A 22,044-nucleotide genomic window follows, 5' to 3' on the forward strand; every position below is an offset into this window, starting at 1 on the left:
GAAGTTGATGGAAGGTACAGCAATGGAAGGTTTGAGAGGAACTGAAGGAGGATTTCAGTGCACTCAGGTTGATACTTGCAGTGAGTTTTGGAGGCTGGGAATGTCCTCAACTATGTCCATCTTTCAGAAACTCTTGGGTGAACTCTTAATCAGAACTGCTGGAACCCAGTGCCTCTCCAGTAGCTCCAAACTTGCAATGAGACAAGAGACAGAGGATGAAAGGGAAGAGAAAAGCTCCCAGTGGATGCTGAAGAGATGAACCTTTATCATTAATAAGCCACATGCATGACTAGGCATGCCTGACCCCCAATTTAAGCAGAAATGAGAGTGCACACAAACATGCATTCTCCAGGGAGAAGAACAAAAATGGAGAAAAGTTAGGTAAAGAACCCAGGGAGAAAAAATCTAACTGGACACAAGACTTGCATGAGCACAAATAGACCCCTTGCTTTTATAGATCCCCTGGATCTCTAACACCTTCATTAAACCAGTTGTTTTTTGTATATAGGAGATACACTATAAAATAACCGCAGGACTGAGACTGCAGTTGAATACCAGCCTTGACTGCCAGTTGCACCCACCAAGAGGGAGCGTTGTCTCCTGAGTTCACTGGAGTTGAGCCCTGAAAGCCGGATGATATTTGTGAAGGAGCTTCACAGCTGGACTGTGAAATACCTCTCAAGGTGAGAAGCATACAGGGCTAGGTGACCACTGGCAAGCCCTATGCTCACCCTGCAACAGTTTCTCCTTCCTCTGTCCTTTCTGAAGTGGACCATGATTCCTGCCCCTTTCCAGCAGTAGAAATCAGGATAATTCCTCCTGGAGAAATTGCAGGAGAGAATTTTAAGTAGGCAGAAGGTAATTACCCAGCCTGGAATTTCTCCAGGCCATCTGCTTAATGTGCAAGACAAGGAGAAAACAAAAAATGCAAGGGGATCTTTGACCACAAGCAGTCCCAGGAAGTTGGCCTGAGCACACTCCCTTTATTTGTTTGAGCACCTCAATTGACACAAATAGCTTTGAGCAGTTCACAGGTTTGAGTCAGAGAGCAACTGTGGTGTGCCTATGCTGCAGAAAGCCTTTCTTCCCCAGCCTGCCATTCCTCTGGGAGAAGACACAACTCTGATAGGAAGGCAGGTACCTGGGGTAATGGGGTGGGGAGCAGAATGCATGTCAGGATTTAATAAAATAACATGTCCACCCAACCTATGATTTTCTTTGGAAACCCAAGCGGGGAATTTTCCAACCACCTGGCAATCAGTTTTCATTTCACATTAGCCTTGGTGATGCACCCTGCGCTGTGCACATCTCCCCAGCATAAGAAATGAGCAGGAGATGAGATGGAGACGCCTCTCAAGCCAAGTCCCTGCCTTCCTACCTCTGCAGCTGCAGGTCCTCAAATGCCCCCTGCTCAGTCGCCATGCTCCAGGCTCTGTGCTCAGGCAATAGCTGTGCTGGTGAGTCAAGATCGGAGATAACAAGTGAGCCTCTAAGGTCAGGCACAAAGATGAGCACCCAGTGACCATCAGACAGCCAAGAAAAGCATTGCCTGAGAAGGGGAGGTTGGTCCTAGCTCCAGTCTCCCAGTACTCACTCACTTCTAGGGGAAAACTTAAGGTTTAACAGAAATCCAACTTCAGCTCTTAGACTGGTTTTCGGAAGCCACATCAGAACAGCTGAACTGGGATACTTTTCTGTTGTCCTTTGCCAGGCTGTCCCTTCTAAGAGCTGCTTATCATGCCGCAGCCCTCATCACTTCATGCGTGTCTGAGTGCTTTTATCCCCTTGCCTAGACACCTCTACAACATGCACCATTTTACCAATAAAAAACCCCAAGCTATAGGGAAAATACAGTGTAGGCCCCCAAAGAGAGTAAAATCTTCCCTTATTCAGAAACCTCCTCTTCAAGAAGGTCCAGGCATCTCCTAGTGTTACCAAAGAGGATATTTGGATTAAGATTCCTAATCCCCATCTGCTCCCCAGCAGTACGAGCAGGGGAGCACATAAAGGCTTTGGAGTGTCTCACCAGTATGCTCCAAGTCCTGGAGGTCACCTCAGCAAAACCAAGACCCAGCCTCCCACATCTCCCATTAGCACGTTCTCCTTACAACATGAAGTCATAGCCTTCATTCAGTCTATTGAGCCATCACCCAGTCTATCTACCTGCCCCAAAGCAGGAAGAACAAAATCTTTGCTATCAGATGTTCATTGAGCCTGCACTCAAAGCCCTCTGAGGCCGGAGCTGCCACCTCCTCCCCAGGCAGCCGATTCTTGCTATTCATTATCCTCACCACTGCGGTTATTCCCTTTTTCTCTTTTCCTAATCTAAATCCTCCTTGCTGTGATTTCTTCTTCCATCCGCTATAGATGCAGAGAGCAACTTACATCCTTCCTCGTTGCAGCCAACCTTTACGTCCTTAAAAACAGTATCATTTCTTCTCTAAACTAAACAGCATAATTTTCTGTTCCCAGGACATCATTTTTGCCTAGATAAGTCTATAACTATATGCTGTACATAATATTGTTTTATTTTATTTATTGATTTGTTTAACCAAATATTGCTTTACAGCCACCACATCACACGAAAGGCTTCCCTTCCTCTACAGGTAAGGTGGGAATCCCTCTCCTGCTCTATTATTTGATGAGCTAGAAACAAGATATAATTTCCAATTTAAACATGTGACATTCCCAGAAGAACTGAGATCCCAGCTCTCCCACAGAGTAAAGGTTTATCCCAGCAAAAGACGAAGCACTCACAACCCAGATGCTGCAACATTCCTCCCCTCAGCATGAGGGTGGAAGGCAAACCCCATATTGAGATACCTTCTCCCTTTCATGGGGTTGCACTCAGAGCAAAATACCCACACACTGTGCAGGAATTGCCCTGCTTGAGGGTACATCTAACTTCTCAGGATATCATGTAATGAGACCAAAGGACCCTTTCAGACCAAACCTCGGAATTTTCCCTGAGTGACAGCACCCACAAGCACTTTTTGGAAGAGCAGAGGAGGCGGAAATAGAAGTGATACTTCATCATACCTTCTAGCTGAGTGCTAGCGGTTGGCTCACTCAAACAGAAAGCAGGAGACCTGGGTTCACACTTGGTTCACCTCACAGAGAGGTCACACCATCCTCCTGTGAATTTCTTCCCTTTAATCTTCCAGATTTTGTTCCTGCTATCCTGTGGCATGTATCAGTTGCAGAGGCAGAAGGAGCATTTAAATGAATGTACCTGATAACAATGTTCTCCTAGGAGGACAAGGCAGTGGCTTCAAGCCCTCTCCAAGTGAGGTCTGACCCCAAGCTTCTCCTGCCCGAGTGAAAGGCAGCTATCATATAAGAGTAATAGCAAGCCCATTGCCACTTTCTTTGAGGGATGCATCCTATCCCTGAGTGGTGGAGATGGTAAGGCTCGTGTGGCCTGAGCTCTGCAACATAGGGTCCTCTCGGCTTACTTCTGGGACACCAGCAGGTCCTGGGTGGGACTTGTATGCAAAACTGGCTGCACGGGGCATTTCTGGGCTTGCACAGGCCAAGAGCTCCAGGAAAATAGAGGTGTTTTGCAGAAGTGACTGTGTGCACCCACGGGTCAGATGAGGGTCAGATGGAGGGGAGTGAACAAGGTGAGGCTGGAGCACAGTTGGGGCTCAGGATGTCTCTATCCTGTCTTCGTCATCCTGGGAGCCATTCTGAGCCCATAACCTGGGGTAAGTCACTTTGCTTTTCTATGACTCAGGTTCCTATGAAATGGGACTCACACTTCCCTGCCTCAGAGGAGTAAGACAAAGGTAGATGTAAAAGATGGCAATCACTAAGCTCTTTGGATATCCAATCTAAGACAGTTTTATAAGCTCCCAGACAGTTTTATAATGCAACTTGCCTTGGCCCCAGCTGGGTTCCTCTGATTGCAGCAGGATGTTTCCCAGAGATGGAGTGCTTTGTTGGTCCTCACCACTAGCTCCCTTTCTTCCAGAGGCTGCAAGAAGGGCACAACACATTGTCTCAATCTCCAAAGCTTTGCCTCACAATCTCAGAGCAATGCACAGACTAAAAGTGAGTGCATGTCTTCTGTCTGGCTGCTTGCAAGAAAAAAAAAAAGGCACAAGATTAGCTTTGATCTATCACTAAGAAATTGCTTTCAACAGAGTATAGAAAAAATGTTTTTAGCTATGGCACACGTAATTTCAAGGGAGGCTGCAGAAAATCCCAAATACCCAAACAATCCTGCTTAACATCTCCCAGGACTTTGTATAATGGGAGCAGTAGTCAGAGTGGGGAGAGTCCTTGCTTTCCAACTTATAATTGCTTAAGGAGTGTCCCCTAATGTAATTAACAAGGGTGCTTTAATTAAGAACCCAGAGTAATGATGCTCAAAACAACTCCATCTGCTGTGGGGAAAAAAAAATAAGACACACATATAAATATATATATTATATACATTATATATCTAGAAATAAATGAGGCCGTGGTAGTGGGTGCTAGTTCCAATGGGTGAGGATGTCAGCCTGGTCTGTGTCCTATCATTATATACTGTGAAATCACCCAACATCAAAGGAGCATGAAAGGAATGCGGTGAATGCCGCTTTGCCATAATTGTCTGGAAAATTAAAGTTCAGTTGTGCCAGCCATTGTGTGTTAAATATCCTTAGGCAGGAAGGTTGATCCTGGAACAAGTAGGTGTGTCTAGCAGCCAGGCAAGGCAGCATTTCTAAACAACTGGCACTTGCCAGCTGATTCCCTCCCGCCCTGCTCGGACACTGGGTTTCATTCCCGTATTGGCAAAGGGTCACCCTGGGGCTCAGATCACAAAGACAGAGCCTAAGGAACTTACTCATCCTCCACCCAGCCTTACGCGGGTCAAAAAATCAATTGGAGTTTCCTTGAGTAAGAAATGAGTAAACAGCCACTGAAGCCAGGGAGAGTTTAGCCAAGGGAAGGCTTAGGCAGAACTTGAGGATTTGTCCAGCAAAGGGCCTGGCCGGGGTTTTGCTTGGGTGAATTTGGGGCTAAGGAGAGGGGCTGAGTGAACAGTAACACCTTGCATTTGTCAGCTCAGTGCGTTTGGCCATGCTTGCTGTCCCAGAGGCCTAAAAGGGTGAGTAAATCTGCACAGGCGCAGAGGTTTGTTAAAAAAATAAGCTTTTCCTTCCCCCATCACTAGCCAGTGCTTTCCACAAGCAATGTCCCTTGCACAACGCACCCCAGGTTTAATGGGTGCATGGTGCCAGATGCGGGTCAGGACGGCTCGTCCGCCTCTTGCACAAAGCAACACGGGATGGTTTTCTATTCTTGAATCTACTTTTCCAGCCCTGGTTTAAATGATTCAAACAACAGTGCATCCACAGCTTCCTGTGTGGCGAGCCTTTTTTCTTCTCACCACAGATCTCAAATGCTAGCCCTTCTTTCCTGACCTGAAATGACCTCTGTCGGAGCGATGCTAATTCCAAACTCGTTTTCACCACTGCAGGGACGTAGTTGCCGAGCTGCATATGCATCCTACAGCTGATGGGGAGAGAGCAGGGTCTGGTTGGTGTCTGAAGAGGAAACTTGTAGCAAGAGCAAAAGGCAGAAGCTAATGCTCGTTTTGGCGGAAGCAGAGCTGCCTCTTCCAAGTCTGCAGGCTCCAGTGGCCCAGCACTGTGCTGCGCTTTTAAAAATCTGTGCAACAGGCGCCGGAGATGCCGTGGCACTTTTTGCAAGAGGAACATTACTGCACTGCCCTGGCTGGGCTTCAGCTCCTCTGTCTACTCCCGCTTGCTTTTGCAGTTTCGTTTGGAGATGTTCCTTACCTCCCCTGGGATGTTTAAAACTAGTCTGGACAAAGTACAGGACAGAGGAACAAGCACGTAGGGGTAGAGGGATGGAGTAAATTACTTAATGAGTTTTTTCCCAGCCCGAACGCCTGTGATCGTATGACTTCACCTCCTAAACAAGCTGTTGCTTAACACTGCTGGCACAGAAGGGCTGCTGCGTTCCACCCCAGAGATGACCGCGTTTCAATGGGAGGTGAGCAGCCCCCCCCCTCTATTTACGGCCTGCAAAATGATTTATGATCCATTGGAATGAAAAGTGCAATATGAATGTCAGGTATTATAAACTGTTATTACACTTCTGCTTCTGAAAACGCTCCCCTTTGAGTTTCTGAACTGTTTAATGGCAAGATAATATCCACAGCAACAACCCAAATTACAGTCTCCTTTAGGCAACTCATTAATATTGTTTTATAAATGAATATAATATTCCCGGGCAAAAGTTGAAAGTGTTTAAACCCTCTTCTTTTATTTTTTAATGGCAAAATACCCAGAAACAATTTTCAACATCCAATAATTATGATTATTAATAACTCACATTTATGTAGTACCTTTGATCATAAAGCATATTACAAACAATTGTGTATATATGCAAGTACACACACACGTGCAGAACCAGTATCTCAGCATAGCACCAGGCTATCAATCCTCCTATCACACACAGCAGCAGAGATCGCAGAAAACGTTGTATAATGCTGCAATATTTGCCCACATCAGCTTATATTGTTAACACTGGTATAATCACCTTGTCCACTTCTAAAAACCATCCCTGTGCAATGGCTTTGAAAGACTATTGTACGTAAACAAAATTGCAGCAGGAGTGTTTTGGGGTTTGTTGTTTTGATTTGGGGTTTCTTTTTTCTAGGCTGCAATATGATTAACAAAGCTGGAACCATGCCAGGGAAAACACACCTACTCTTGCAAAATCACGATGGGGACTTTAAATGATTACAAAAGTGGCCAAATGCTTGGCTTTTCCATCTCATCCAGGGATGCTGCTTTCTTCAGGATCACCTGAGAAGCTCCACTGTCGCTGCTTCAAGACAAGCAGTCCAGGGGCAAAATGGGCAGAGAAAGGATGTGAGACTGTCATGCAGGACATAGCCTGAAATCAACGCAATTAAACTGAACAGTTTAGATGAGATGACTCTTCTTTATTGGGTCTTTTTTAGTCACATGGATCTCAACATCTCCTGACAACTCTGTGTGGGTTAAGAGGGACTTTGGTAAAGGAGGCAAAACTGCCACCTCCAGCCCTGTCAATGAGCAACAGCAGGATTGTGATGGTGATGTTTCTGGAATGGGTTTTGCAGTCAAGTACCTGGCAGTTGCTGCTTATTTACCTCCTCTTGGCAAGGCACTACTGTAGAAAGCTTTGGAGGTCCTGATCCACACATGCACTGGGTATTTCCAACAGATGTCCTGTACCTAAACCTGCTGCTCACCTGGCTTTTGATACTCTTATGAGTCCACAGCCAAGATTTAAATTCATGCCTAATTTGACCTCTAAGCAGAGGCAGTATCTGACGCACAGGGGCCAACAAGCAGAGATTAAGGCAGGAGCCCTGGACCTCCTCCCACCCACACCCTGGATGAGTTACACTGATATTTATCTCACCCTCATGGGGCTCCTTTAGCCTCAGAAAATTACCCTTGTGGCTCGCCCCTAAAGGAAGCTCAATGATAGCCCTCCCCAAGACAAACTGGAACAGCGGGTCTGAAGGAAACAGGGAGTGAGGATGCTCATAGGACTCTGCCCTTGGGCAGGAGGGATGGACGGTGTGAAAGGAGGAGGCGAAAAAGTGGTGAGGCAGATGCTGAACAGGAGAGGGGTGAACCGAGCAGGAGACTGTGGTGTCTGCCCATACGCATGGCAATGATGGGCCAACACGCCACAGAGAGGTGTGTGCAGGAGTGCAGACGAAGCAACCTGTCCCCTGAAGTCCACCCTGATAGAACCTCAAAATGTGCAGGGAGATTTCCAGGAGGATGAGGACCAATTGAAGAAAATTCTGATAGGGGTGGAAGAGAAGAGCATTAACCCAGTAGACGAGGACAGCTTGGGAAGAGTGAAGGAAATGGGGATGGTGTGTCTAGGAAAAGCAAGAGATGAGAATCTGCTTGTGTGAGGAAGAAGATAACCTAATTGCTGTGCCCTTGGTGGTTAGAACAAGGAGTCCTGAATTTACATTTCAGCAAGAGAGATTGATGTGAGACACTAGGGAAAACACAGATAAGGAAAGAGAAGTACGGGAATAGATTGTCAGGAAGGGGGTAAAATAGCCATCACTGGAGGTTTTCAGGAACAATTTAGACAATATCTGTCAGGAATGACGTAGGTAAAGCTCATCCTGCCCTGGGGCAAGGAGGTGGACTGCATGACCTTTGGATTTCCCTCCCACTGCTGGTTTCTATGGTTTGGTGACTTATTGGTGCTGTTTAAGCCCTTCATCTCAGCAAGACCCTGGCCCACGCCTGACCATAGACCTAAGCAAGGGAAAACCTACCAGGGTAGAGGGACAGCAAGACGTGGATACGCAGCAGACCCATGAACCCACAAGGTTTTTATTTCTGGGGGTGGTGTTCACATGTGAATGTGCCACAGTCCAGGGCATTCTCATAGGAATGAAGGTCTTCCTGGTGCAGTGGATCCAGTGCAACAGGACACCAAGAGCTTCAAAACCAAACAACCCCCAGCAAGATGTCCCATGTGCCCCCGCCTCCCACTCACTACCTCAGACCCATTTTACATAGAAATGGCAACAGCCACAGCACAAACTTGGAGGAAGAACTGTCCCTGTTCAGGAAAGATACTGCGGAACCTGGACTGTTGGGTTTTTTTATATTCCATGTTATTTACAGGGATCCTTTTTTTCCCCTAAATTCATTATTCGCCTTTTATATGTATATTTGTATTACTATTTTAAAAGGACCAGTGCTGGAGAGGAAACAGACAGATAAGCAGTGGGAAGCTGCTTTCCTGACGTCGTGGGCCAGGTTTTCTAGCGTGGCGCAAGCCAAACTCCCTCCATTGTACTCCTTCCAGGGAGACCAATTTTCACCCACTGAGGATAGCAGAGCCAGACTCATTTACACCAGCTGATGAGCTGCCTCATGACTGTCCAAGATCCCAGATGTGCATTTCACAACAGCAGAGCCCTGGTATCCTGGCCAAAATTTAATTTGAGTTAATTATGTTCTGTCTCCCTAAATTCCCCCTAAGGTTTCAATTGGATTCCTCTTCACTTCCTGCCCTAACCTGTTTGTGTAGCGTTGATGTGCAGAGTTCAACAGCTGCTTTCTTCCATCCCGCAGCTAATAGCTCCCCAGACAGTCATGGCTCTGAAAATAAATTTGAAATTGTTTCCTCATTATCAGGAAGGTGCATTTCCAGAGCTACCTAAAAAAAAAAAAAAAGAAAAAAAAAGGCATATTCTCCATTGATAAAATAAACCCGCACAGCAAAGAGCTCTGGCTTCAGAAGCACATGCTGGTTGACGCCGCCCAGCCCACTGACTTATTGAGACCACAGCAGCTCCTGCCGGCGATGGATCTGCTGACTTCCAATGAAGCTGAACAGTTTGCCATCAATGACGGCATAAATCCTAGATTTTAACAGAACTGGGTCAATTTATCCTTCACCAAACTTCATCAGAGCCTATTCACATCAGCGAAGGCTACAACTTCCATCCTGCCTAGTTTAATGATATAAATATGTATTTTTTAATGATATAAATATGTAATTTAGTGCTAGAGAGACATCTTAAATCATCTAAACCACCTATCTACCACAGCCTATGCAGGTATTTCCCCACACTATATGTTTTAGATTTAGCCATCCCTAGTCCAGTAGCAAGTTATGCATTTCAGACCCTTGCAGGTCCAGTCCCTTGCGCACAGAGCAAACAACGCTGGTTGAATTATTCAGTGTGAACTATTTGTCAGATTCTCTTCTCTTTCTTCCTCTCTTTATGAACTGTCAGAGAACACACTATGATTTTCACCCATTTATTCCCAATTCTCAGTGGCTTATTTTTAGCCCAGAGGTTTCTTGCCAACTTTGTGTAGCAAGTCCTTAGTTAATTATTCAATGTGTCAAATTTGCTCTTCCAGATGTGGGAATAGGAATTAAGGAAAGGTTTAAAAATACACACAGGCTCAGTACTTTCCTGAATTAGAGTCATAAACCTTCATGCTTCAGGGCAGTCTGTAATGATGTGGACTAGGACCTTATGGACTGCTTATTTCATAATCTAGATGTTTCTTGCACCTTCCAAGCCATGCATGCAAACTGAACTTCATCGAGAAGATTTTCCTTGTGCCTACACCACAGGACTTAATTGGATGAGACAGATTTCCCCTGATGCTGGTCTCTTCAATATGATATCAGGAGAGGTTGTGATCAATCTAAAAACACAGTGTTCCAGGGGGTTACTCTAAGACAAGAAGATGGGCTGCTTTTGGCAAGTCTCCTTACAGCTGTCTGGTGGGGGTTTTCCTCAAAAAATACGTATCTTTCCTTGTTTGCAGACCTTTGGATCCCCACCCTCTGAATCTGGGAAAGGAAGGAGTAAGAAAAAGAATAAAGATGACTACAACAATTTCTCCAGAAGGAACTTCTTTTCAATGCTTTTTCCTCTGCCAGAGATGGTAGTGACACTGGAGGTAAAATAGCACCTCTGTTTCATCTCATATGTCTCAATGGAGGACTGGGCAGATATACAAGGATAAATAGGCCAACTTCTGTTCTACTTATGCTGGAATAAATCTAAGTTATTCCCAGGTTAGGCACTCTTAATGTACATCAGATACACCAATCAATTTAGTATTAAACTCCTACTTATTATTCCTGGTTCTGGCATGTAGTCCTGAAGGAAAGTAAGAGTCACTCCAGATTCAATCTCCTCAAATTCAGAGAAAAAAACAAATCTGGCATTCAGTACTGTATGCTTTGTGTATAAGCATCTATAGTCTGTAAAGTACATGGGAATGGCGGTAACATCAGAGAAGGGAGGAGGCACCTCTGCAGCTGAGCCAGCACCAGACACTCCAAGAAGAGGTATAGTTCCCCAGTAAAAGGTTTCTTGAGTGTCATTATTTAGAAGTTAAAGTCTTCCCTGAAGAAAAAGTATTACATTCACTACAAAAATATAAATTAGTTTCAAAACTACCATAAAGTATCGTAGCTGCCAGTGAAAGCAGTGGCAACGCACCCATCTGCAGAAGGATTCACCCTTCACATTTGTTAATTTAAGACTTTCCTACCACAACCAGGCAGCATTGTTACTTGTATTAGACATCCAGCCGCTTGCTTGCTTGCTTTTTCTCTTTCTCTCTCCCTTTTTCTCTTTCCTTCTCCCTCTCTTTGTCCCTTTCTTTCTTTTTCCTTTTGTCTTTCTCTCTCCTCTTCCTCTTAAATCTGGCTAGCTCCTGGCTTCCGGGACAGCCTGTACAACTCCTACTCATTAATTAGGCACTGCATGAAAACCCTGTTTCTCTCAAGCACACTCAGCTCTCCAGGGGGATTTTTTCTGAGAAAAACATAAAGATAAGAAGCCTGGGGGTAGCACCTGAAGAAAAACTAGCCTGTTAAAACAAAGGTAATGTGGGCTTGAGGTAAACCTGAAGAAAGCCAGAAAGGGGCTTTGAGCAAGGCTCCAATGACCACCAGGTTCCTGCCTGGTACAACTAGAAGATCAGTTCTTTCACAGGTCAGGGTCAGACTCCCTCCATCAGCTCCAGTGATGCTGCACTGGTTCCCACTGGGCAAAGGTGTTGGCTCAATATCTGCTGCCTTTGGTAATTGACAAGGCAGCCTGAGAAAGGCAATGGGTGAGTGGTTTTGGGATGTACTGGTGAGCTTGAAAGGATAATGCAGATAGAGACATGGTTGCACAGGGTCTCCTGGTGAACCCACACCATCCCTCGGCAGCCTGCCCAATCCCCGTGGGGTGGAGGTGGACACTTTCATAGTCTCTGTATCAAGGCAGTTTGCTGGCTGAGGTGCTTTCACAACAGAGGAAAGGAGAACTTCTGTCCCCTGACAAGAGCCTCCCCACCAGCCAGACCTGCTCAGCCTGGGAAAGGAGTTGGAGATTGCCCCTCCTGAAAGGGGGTCAGGCAGGATCCAGCTCCTGCACCTAAGGTTGCCTCCCCTTTTCCAGCCGCACCAGGACATGCTCCTGGCCCTGTCTGGCCCTGGTGCAACCACATGGAGCTCAAGGGCAGCACAGGAGGACAGTGATCGCAGACATGCCCAGAAAACGAAGTCATGGGGAAGGCAGGGAAGGATCAGAAACAAAGCAAGATTAGTGGAGAAAGTCACCAGGACACATCAACAGGCCAGTGCACCAGGCTGTGATCTCACACTGGCAAAGCCAATGCTGAAATCAACCCACGCCCTGTAAGTCAACCAGAGTTTGCCTGAGTAAGGGCTGAGCCAAGAGGCTTTGCATGAATAAATCCCTCAGGCATGGTGAACTATTAGAGGAACAGAGTTAATCTAAGGGAGGTTGGTGGGGGGTAGGCAGGGGGAGCAGATGCAACTGGAATTTGGAATGTCCTAATTATCCCAGCAAGTTGTGTTGACTTGATTAAGCCAAAGCCCAGCTGCTTCCAAGGCTCTGGGTGAGCGGGAGAGTTTCCAAAAACTTGGAAGCAAGGTGGGGCCAGGACAGGGTGAAACTCCTACCTCTTGCTGACAGTGTGAAAGGGGAAGGTAGAGGGGACAAGATGGGCTGGGTGGAGAGGGGAGAGGCGCAAGTCTTCCAGCACCTCTGAAGCTGAACATTAATGAATGCAATTGGTTTGTATCCTCTCTTCTGCCCCCCATCCCACAATACAAGACAGCAGTTTGCACCCTGAGTATACTTCACTGCCACCTCAAGCAGAAATCAGATCTCAAATGACTAGACCTGTTACCCTATATTGGCTTTGCGTGCCAAGGTTTTGGTAGCAGGGGGTGCTATAGGGCTGGCACCTGGAAGAAGCTGCTAGAAGCCTCCCCTGTGTGTGACAGAGCCAATGCCAGCCAGCTCCAAGAGGGATCCACCACTGGCCAAGACTGAGCCCATCAGCAATAGTGACAACACCTTGGTGATAACATATTTAATCAGGGGGAAAATCCTGCTGCACAACAGCAGCCAGAGAGAGGAGTGAGAATATGTGAAAGGAACAACTCTGCAGACGCCGAGGTGAGTGAACAAGGAGGAGGAGAAGGAAGAGGAGGTGCTCCAGGTGACGGAGCAAAGATTTCACTGCAGCCCATGGTGAAGACCATGGTGAAGCAGGCTGTTCCCCTGCAGCCCACGGAAGTCCACAGTAGAGCAAATGTCTGCCTGCAGCCAATGGAGGACCCCACACCAGAGCAGGAGGATGCACTTGAAGGAGGCTGTGACTTGGTGGGAAGTCCATGCTGGAGCAGGCTCCTGGCAGGAGCCGTGGACTCATGGAGAGGGGAGCTCACACTGAAGCAGGTTTGCTGGCAGGACTCGTGACCCGGTGGGGGACCCACACTGGAGCAGTCTGCTCCTGAAGGACTGCACCTTGTGGAAGGGATCCATGCTGGAGCAGTTCATGAAGAACTGCAGCCCATGGGAAGGACTCATGTTGGAGAAGTTTGTGGAGGACTGTCTCCCGCAGGTGGACTCCACTCTGGAGCAGGGGAAGAGTGTGAGGAGGAAGGAGCAGCAGAGACAATGTGTGATGAACTGACCATAGCCCCCATTCCACATCCCCCTGCATTGTTCATGGGGATGAGGCAGAGAAAACTGGGAGTGAAGTTGAGCCTGGGAAGAAGGGAGGGGTGGGGGGGAAGATGTTTTAAAATTTGGTCGTATTTCTCATTACCCTACTTTGATTTGGTTGGTAATAAATTAAATTAATTTTCCCCAAGTCAAGTCTGTTTTCCCAATGACGGTAACTGATGAGTGATCTCCCTGTCCTTATCTCGACCCACAAGCTTTTCATTGTATTGTTTCTCCCCCCGTCCAGCTGAGGAGGGGGAGTGATAGAGCAGCTTTGGTGGGCACGTGGAGCCCAAAAAATGGTGAGCATCCCCATAGAGAGGAGAGAGAAAACACACCAGCATGATAAGCAGCTGATGAGCTCCCTCCATTCAGCATGTGCTACAGTTCTCACATTGGGGAGAAGAGGGAAAACTGATTCTGGAGCAGTCATCCCAGGCTGACAGCAAAAATTGTACAGGATGTGCATTGAGGTTTATCACTGGGTTTAGCTACATGTCCCCGTTGCTTGTACATAGCTCACACTAGCATGGGATTGCAGCTGAGGCAGCTGCAAGCTGCTCCTCACATCCACTCAGGACAGAACAAGAAGACACAGATCAAATTGCACCAGGCAAAAGGGATTTAGATTAAGCACAGTGAGAAATTTTCCAGCAGGGAGGAGAAATGAATTTTCTAGGGAGGTTCTGGAATCACCAACACTGGAGAGTTCTTGTCCTTTTTTTCTGAGAAAGATTAGACAGACATCTGTCAGAGGTGGATTAGGTAGAGTTGATCCTGCCTTGGGGCAACAGAAGAACCAGTGTAATCTCAGATGGTCCCCCCAGCCTATTTTCCATGACTGTATCAGTCACAGGCACAAGACAGATATTGGCACCACTTCTGAGTGGGTGATGTGACATTATGCCAATGCCCGGTCCACAGGGAAGGTGAAGGACCTGCCTCTACAAGTGCTCCCTGCAGGAAAGGCAGGTCTCCCCCAACCCAGGCCAGCATTTCAATTCAGGACTCATTTATTAGTGAGCATGGGAGCATGTGATGGCCAAAGTTTCTGAGACTAAGGCAAGTTGTGACCTGACACAGTCTCACTGGAGATAGAAAGTCAGAGATGTCAGGAGTGAGAACCTGAAAGCATAAGTGAAATGGCAAAACACAGACTATGAGATATTATCCTAAGAAGCAAGAAAGCATTCCTCAGATATTTGCTAAGATAAGGGTCCCACTCCTGTGGCAGCAGCAGGATGGCTTTTGGCCCCAGTCAGGAAGGTCCCAGAGGATCCATCCTGGTGCAGACATCTGCATCACTGACCCCATGTCCTCCACATGGGGGAGTGCAGGCCACCGGCTGGCCTTAGTGACAACAGGCTGTCAGTTTGACCATCACAGCCTCTCTTCAGGTGTAAAGTTGGTCTGGGAAAACAACCAGTTGAGTGTGCAGGAGTGGCTCTCATCTCTCTACCTTCTTTTTCCACTCCCAGTCTCCTCCTTTGCCCACTTCCTCCTTTCCATCATGGCCCATTTTGCCAGCAAGATCACCAAAATGAGTAGGTGCTCTGGAGGCACAGTGGCAGCAGAGTCTGTGGATGGGCTCAGGCTACCAAAAGAAGCTAGGAGCTCCAGAGGCTTTCCTCAATTCACCCTTTCCTGCTGGCACATCAGCCACAGCCTCCACTCCTGCTCCAAAATTAAGATCAGGTCTTTGGAAAGCCTGTAATCACTGTGCTCTGTTATGCCAGACTGAGAAGGGAGTGGGATGTTTTATTTGGTGTTGTGTTAAATCCTGTATTGAATAGATTGGGGAACTGATTAAAGCAAGCATGCCAGCCCAAAAAACACAAGAGACATTTGCCAAAGACACCTGAGCTTATGCTAAGTGGGCATCACAGGTCACAGGCAGAGCTCACATTAACAGGGCGAATCTCAGAAAGTGGATCTGGAAAAAGACAGGAGCAGAACGTGGTGGGAAGACTCCCCCAGTTTACAGTTGTTCCCAAGAGTGGAGGACAGTATGGATGAACCACCCGTGTCTGAGCACATTCCTGAGCAATACCTGTGGGAGAATTAATGTGTACTGGAGGAGGGCCAAAATGCAAAGGATCAGTGTGTACTAGTCACATATTGCTTGGATTGGAAACAGCCTGACTCCCAAAGCATGGAGTGAGGAATTAAAACAGATCCCAGAACAGACTTGTCCACCAGTGGAGGAAGTGGGTGAGGGAATGAGATGTTCAGGAGCACCTGAGTTGCTCCAGCAATGCTGTTACCCATGGGTTTCTTGGTTCATAAGCAAGGTAGCCTAAAGCTATTCTGTGACACAACAAGACCTGAAATGGCCACTTCTAAAAGTCACTTCAAAATTAAACCTAAAAACTTTTAGACAAGAAGTCCTAAAATCTCTGATTTCTTTCAATGCTGTTACATTAAAACTCTTTCTTAGGTGTAGAGGGAAAGAAAAGCAAACATAAATGTTGTATCACCCGTAATGTTCTTTTTAGAGTACTTGTCTATGGGAAGATATGCCCCTAAAGCTGCCGGATCTCCTGGGCTTTATGCTGCTCGCTTCTTCCAAGGACAGCACAAGCTTTGTCAGGGTCCTGTTGTCTCATAGAACACCTTTTTATTGCATACAAATCGCCCAAAATCAGATCTCAGACATAAGTCCTTTCTGGCTGCCAGATCCCTCTTCCAAATTTGTTGGAGACAGAAAACAACTGTAACTTCCATGTCTTCCCCCCAAAAGGGTGAAATTCAAACCTTAGTTTTCCATACTGTGGAAATCTCAAAGTTCAAATGCAAACAGCTTATTTCAGAGCACTTCTAAGAGGTTTTTTGAGTTTGACACTGAGGCTAGCCAAAATGCTGGGCTGAAGTCTCCTTCTCTGTCACTGTGGCACAGTTCTCCAGATGCACTGCATGGAGAAGGTGGCCCTAAGGCATGAGTCAGATGGACAGACGGCAGATTCATAAGCCTCCACTGAGCCTGTGCACCTGAGCTGAGCTCCACAGTTAGTGTACTGCAGGTGCAAAATAGATTTTACTTAGCCTATTTCAACACAATTGTGTCTTGATATTCTTTCAAGAATACATATGACCTGATGGCACCAAAACCCAAGTAAATAACATCAAATAAATTTAATTGATAAGTAAGGTTAAAAATTGACCCGAAAACAAAACAAAACAAAAACCCAACAAGACAGCTTTTCACCTAACCTTTTAATTTTGAAATGCACTTCTTCGTCACTGCTAAGACTCCCAGAAGAGAGCGATAGGTGTGATGGTGGCCAGTCCCATGCCCACTACCACATGTATGAGGCACATACACTGTTCACATGTCAATACGGTGTAGTCAAGTATTGCCTGCACAGAAACATGTCCAGAGAGGCTCAAGGTAAACATCACAGCATGTTAGACCAGGTACAGACTCAAACCTGCAACAACTCAATGTGAACGCATATATAACTCCATCTCTATGGAGAGCAAGACAGCCTTGGAGTAGTCTGCTGACAGCAGAGTCATACCTGCATGGTGTCAGCCAGGATCCTTCCTAGAAAAGTCCCAGTTTCCTTATCCCAGGGGCAGACAGGACAGAGCGCAAAGCAGGTGCGTTATTCTGGTAAAGCATGAGCACCATTACCTTTAGCCATGGGCTTCCTACAGGCAGCAGCATAGATGCACAGGTGAAGGTCACACAGAGCAGGAGCTGCTCTCCTGCAGACAGGATCAACTTAAGCAATGCGCCTCCTCTCAGAAATACAAACTAGCAACAAACTCTTAGTGTTAAAGCAGCAAACATAGTGGCAGACCCCCCAACAAAAGACACAGCTCTTACTGGTTTGCAACAGCCAGGGAAGCAAGAGGAGAAACACAGTACACATTTTTGTGAACGGAGCAGCACCCAATACCATCATTCTTCGTCTTACAATCTTGGCTCTGTCACAAAGTGGGATGAACCTGGAGTCATAAATTACTATTCAGATTTGGGTTAGCTTTGGGTTTTTGTTTTTTTAAGGCAGGGATTACAAACTCATTGAGATAAACACCTTTCCTTTTTTTCTTTTTTTCTTTTTCTAAAGAATGCCTCCAGGGACAGGAGAGCTCTAGCATAAAATAGAGATACAATCTATTACAACACAGAAGCCATCTGTCACTGAGATAAGCACACAGACTATTTATTACCCAGCTACAGCAACCAAAAAAATTAGTCAGAGATTCAACCAATATAATCTTTCATTAAAAAAGTGGTTAATGAGTTTCCCAAGAATGATAAGAAATGTGTTGAAACCTGACAAAAAGGAGTTTTTTACTGCTGCTTCTGCAGAACAAGGCAGAGCCGGTTTGGTCTGTAAGAAAGCTGGGTAACTGTGAGATTTTAAAGGGCTTCACCCACTCACTTGATAGCTCTAAGTCTTCACTGCAAAGAAATGAAAAACAGCAGTATCATTACCACCACGGCTGGTTTAGCCCTTGGCAACCTGAAAGCAAGAGGTAGAAAATACCACTAGTATAGTATCCATGCCATTGATCAAAAAAAGCACTGGAAAAGCTTGTGGAAATACTGTGAGAATGGCAGTCATCAAGTTCTCAGGTCAAAATTCTCAGTTTCCATGTTGTCTTCAAACTCCACCTTAATGTGCCTGCAAAGTAGCATCCAGCACCCCTGGCTGCTCTCATAAACTGAGCTACCTGCAGCACCATAGTCAAGAACTAAGTGGGAGTATCAGCTCCCAGCAAAGATGTTTGGATTCCAGCTGTTGCCAGCTGTTGGTAATTCTGCATATCCGCACAGCACTGGTAGCATGGAAGAGGCTAATTTCCTTCCACCAGGCATCTCTGAGGACAACTGTTCAGTCTGGGAGGTCTATGGGCCCAGCCAGCCTTGCACACTTCCAGTTTGAATCCCTTGGGGTCATGATTGCAAGTGTCTGTCTCTGCAGGCATAACCACTGGGAAATATGTCTTGGTGGGCTTAGAGAGCCAAAACTGAAGCTGAAGTCCATAATGAAAGCTAGGGTTCACCCTGTCCAAGTTATAGTGTCCCCACAAGACCTCTGGCAGTGCCCAGACTTCACCACGGCCACACCATGCCAGGCAGCCAAGCTACCACCTTTGTGATAGAGCACCATGTACCAGGCACCATCAGGACTTTATTCTGGCACTGCCATTTGCATGCTTTCCTACTCCTAGTTCTGCCCTGGCCAAACCTGCTCTGCTGCCTTCACACCCTTGATGCAAATGAGGGGCCAAAATGTTGGCACCATGATGCTCCTCAGTTGATATATGTCTCTTGAGCACTGCAGGAGGTGCAACAGCCCCTGGGAGCACAGCCAAACCTCAGCTCTAGGGACTCAGAAGAAAGGAGGTCTCCTTATTACCACCACTGAAGCAAGAGGGCAAGCAGCAGGGTGGCATGCGTGAGCCAATATTTAATGTCGTTGCTTCAGGGAGCTTTCCTGGCATATCGATGTTGCACATTGCAATGTGCCTTAGGGACAGATGTAAAGGACCATAAGCAAGATCACAGCCCAGCCCAAAGGCATCACCAAAGCCATGCAACTGTCCCAAGGTGCCTTCAGTGATCAAGATCAAGGACGGCATGGAGAGGTCATTGCTGGAAGGCCACGGACTCGAGGCACTGGCATAGGTCTGGCATTGAGAACTGCAGGTCTGCTCTCCACTGGGCTGCTACGTTTGAAGCTCAACCATAGGCATGGCATTATTTTATTTTTTTTTAATCTCTGTTTTTTAATCTTCTTGCTCCCAATTGCCCCGCCCTCTCCTCTACTAGATCAAAAGAACAATACAGGTCTGCAGTGCCAGGAGCTGAGTGGATGTTTATACAGTGCTTTGAGATCCCCCAGGTAAAAGGTGTTAAGTGCAAAGCACTGTCATTACAATGACATGACTGCCAGCCAGTCTGTCAAACCTCCGCCCCCGAGCTCATTAAGAAACAGGAATAGGGAGCCACATTCCTGCCTGTTCTCAACTGCTGTTCCCGTTTACGGAAGGAAAAAGTAAAAGTTTAATTGCTTTGTTTATCTCAAATGCCACCTGCATCTAGTTCCTTACTTGCCTACCCTCCTGCTTCTTCTTCGCAATGAAACCGGGCCTGCCTGGGCCAAATGACACAAAAAGCGTGTAAATAAGGCATAAAGAAAGGTGGACTCAGGGAGTGACAGCTTGGATTCACCTTTCCTGTCTGGGCAATCCGGGGAGGTGGGTTAAGGGGGCTATAGCTCCCCTCCCCTCTTCCCTGACATCCCCATCAGCACCTGGGGTACGTGCTGCCTCAGCAATGGGTCCTTTGCCACTGTACCCCCACTCAGCCCCCACACCCCTGCTTCTCACGCCCCTTCACTGTCACAGCTGCCTCCAGCCTCAAAGAGCCCTCAGGTTCATGCTGTGGAGCAGAGGATCAGGCTTCAGATCAGTAACTTCTGTGGCTGGTGCAGCAGCATAACGCAGAGCAAAATAACGCAGCAAGTGCTGGCATATCACTGCGCTATCTACAGGCAGACTTGCTGGCACCATCATCTCCAGGAGGTCGTGCCCCCCATATCATAAGCACCAGTCTGCAGAGAGGCCAAGGTGACCCCCACTACCCTTCTCCTCTAGCAACAAATGAAATTGGGATCCCTTTCGTCCATTTGCACTGCTGCTATAAATCAGCACAGCTGCTAGTTTACTCTGGCTAAGGATCCGGCCATCCTATCCTCTTCAGTTTCTTCGCACTGCTGGAATACCAAGTACAACTCTGGCATTCATTTGCTCCCTGCATAGGTACCACTGTGGTGGCAGGGCAGAGATGTGTAGTCTAGAGGTCTCCAGCTGTGCATCATCAATAAGAAAAACAAATGTTTTAAAGATGCTTTTCAGGGAAAGGAAGAGCTTTATGACAGGGAGTTATATTCTTCCCAAGCATAAAAACTGCACTGCCCTGACAGAGTGGCATTTTGTACAAGCAAGGAACTTTGGCCTATTGTCTCCTATATGACCTTTAGCAAACCTCAAAATTTGCTTGCACTTGCTTACAGGAGGCTGGTTACACCTATATCATCTAGTGTGACTTGCAAATATGATGTTGTTTGGTCTTTCTCTACCAATGGATAAAAGATTTATGGCAGGGTGTAGCCACCTGGATGTCTTAATTCTTTTTCTTTGCTGAAAGAAACCCATCCCTGGATGTGTTTAAGAGCCGTTTAGATGTGGTGTTGGGGGATATGGTGTAGGGGAGAACTTTGTAGAGTAGGGTAGATGGTTGGACTCGATGATCCCAAGGGTCTCTTCCAACCTAGACAATTCTATAATTCTATGATAAAACCTACCTGTCCCCTGTATTTTTCAACACAATTGCAAGAAGAGAAATATCATATCAATGAAGAGAATATTCTTGACTCACTGAACTTCCCTCTGCCGAGCCACAAATAGAATCAGGCCTGGATTATTTTTCTATTATTATTCACTACCCCAAAGTAAAGGTAGAAGCCCCCTCTGAAGTCAATCAGCTGAATAGTTACATGAACTTAAGCAAAAGAGCTGCCATCGTCACTAGCCCTGAAGTATAACAGCAATTCCACTAATGACTACTCTGGGGCTCCTTTGAAAGATCTTCTAAAGATCTTGGTATTTGCAAGGCGATAGGGGTTGAGGCTTCAACCTGCATAAAACCAAAGCAATCTCTTTGCTTCCCTTTTGCTCAGAGAAGTATGAAACTGGGATGCTTGAGGACAAACCCCAGTTGCAATATTGGAACAGAAGGATCGGGTTAATCCTTCAACCTGGATGGCTCATGGGTTTTGTCCCAGCTGCCCTGTGCAGCTGCTTTGCCTACATGGTGATGCTCTGACCACCAGCAGCCAGTCCATGGTGTCCGTGCAGCTGAGAAAGGATGCCCCACAGCAAACTTCTTGACTGCAAAGAGCTGCGCTGGAAGAGAGCCTCCCTAGCTGCCTTCTTTTGGCTGGACTCCTCTAAGCCATGCAAACGTGAGCCGAAGGCACTTATGTTGTGCAACACATGCCAAACACATACTTCTGTTGCATAACTCAGCACAGGAGATTTCTTTCATGCATCACAGGCACCAAACCTGTGCCCAAGTTAGTTTTAGACTATGCCCAATAGAGTTTTAGACTGTGCCCAATAATAATGCATGTTGTTGGAAGGGTTTGCAAGGAACCATCAAATAAAGAAAATAATGAGAAAAAAAATGCTTAGGAAAGTCATCACCTTGAGCGTCTTCCCTTTCCTTCTTTCCTCTGAGGTCAGCTGTTGCATCAGATTTTTCTCTCACGTCTCCTAATTTTTTCTATCTAATGCATCTGAGGGTGGGTCTCGTCCTCACTCCACCGGCCTAAAATCTGATGAGTTCACGGACTCAGCATTTCCTCGAGGCAGTGAGGTCTGCAGGCCCAAGGTCAAAGGCAAGTTCATACACGATGCCCGGGTTATGCTAAAAGATCACACACGCAGCAAGGCCCAGCTCTCAGAGGTTC

The sequence above is a fragment of the Charadrius vociferus genome, unplaced genomic scaffold, assembly GCF_000708025.1.
Source record: "Charadrius vociferus isolate BGI_N301 unplaced genomic scaffold, ASM70802v2 scaffold502, whole genome shotgun sequence".
Lineage (NCBI taxonomy): Eukaryota > Metazoa > Chordata > Aves > Charadriiformes > Charadriidae > Charadrius > Charadrius vociferus.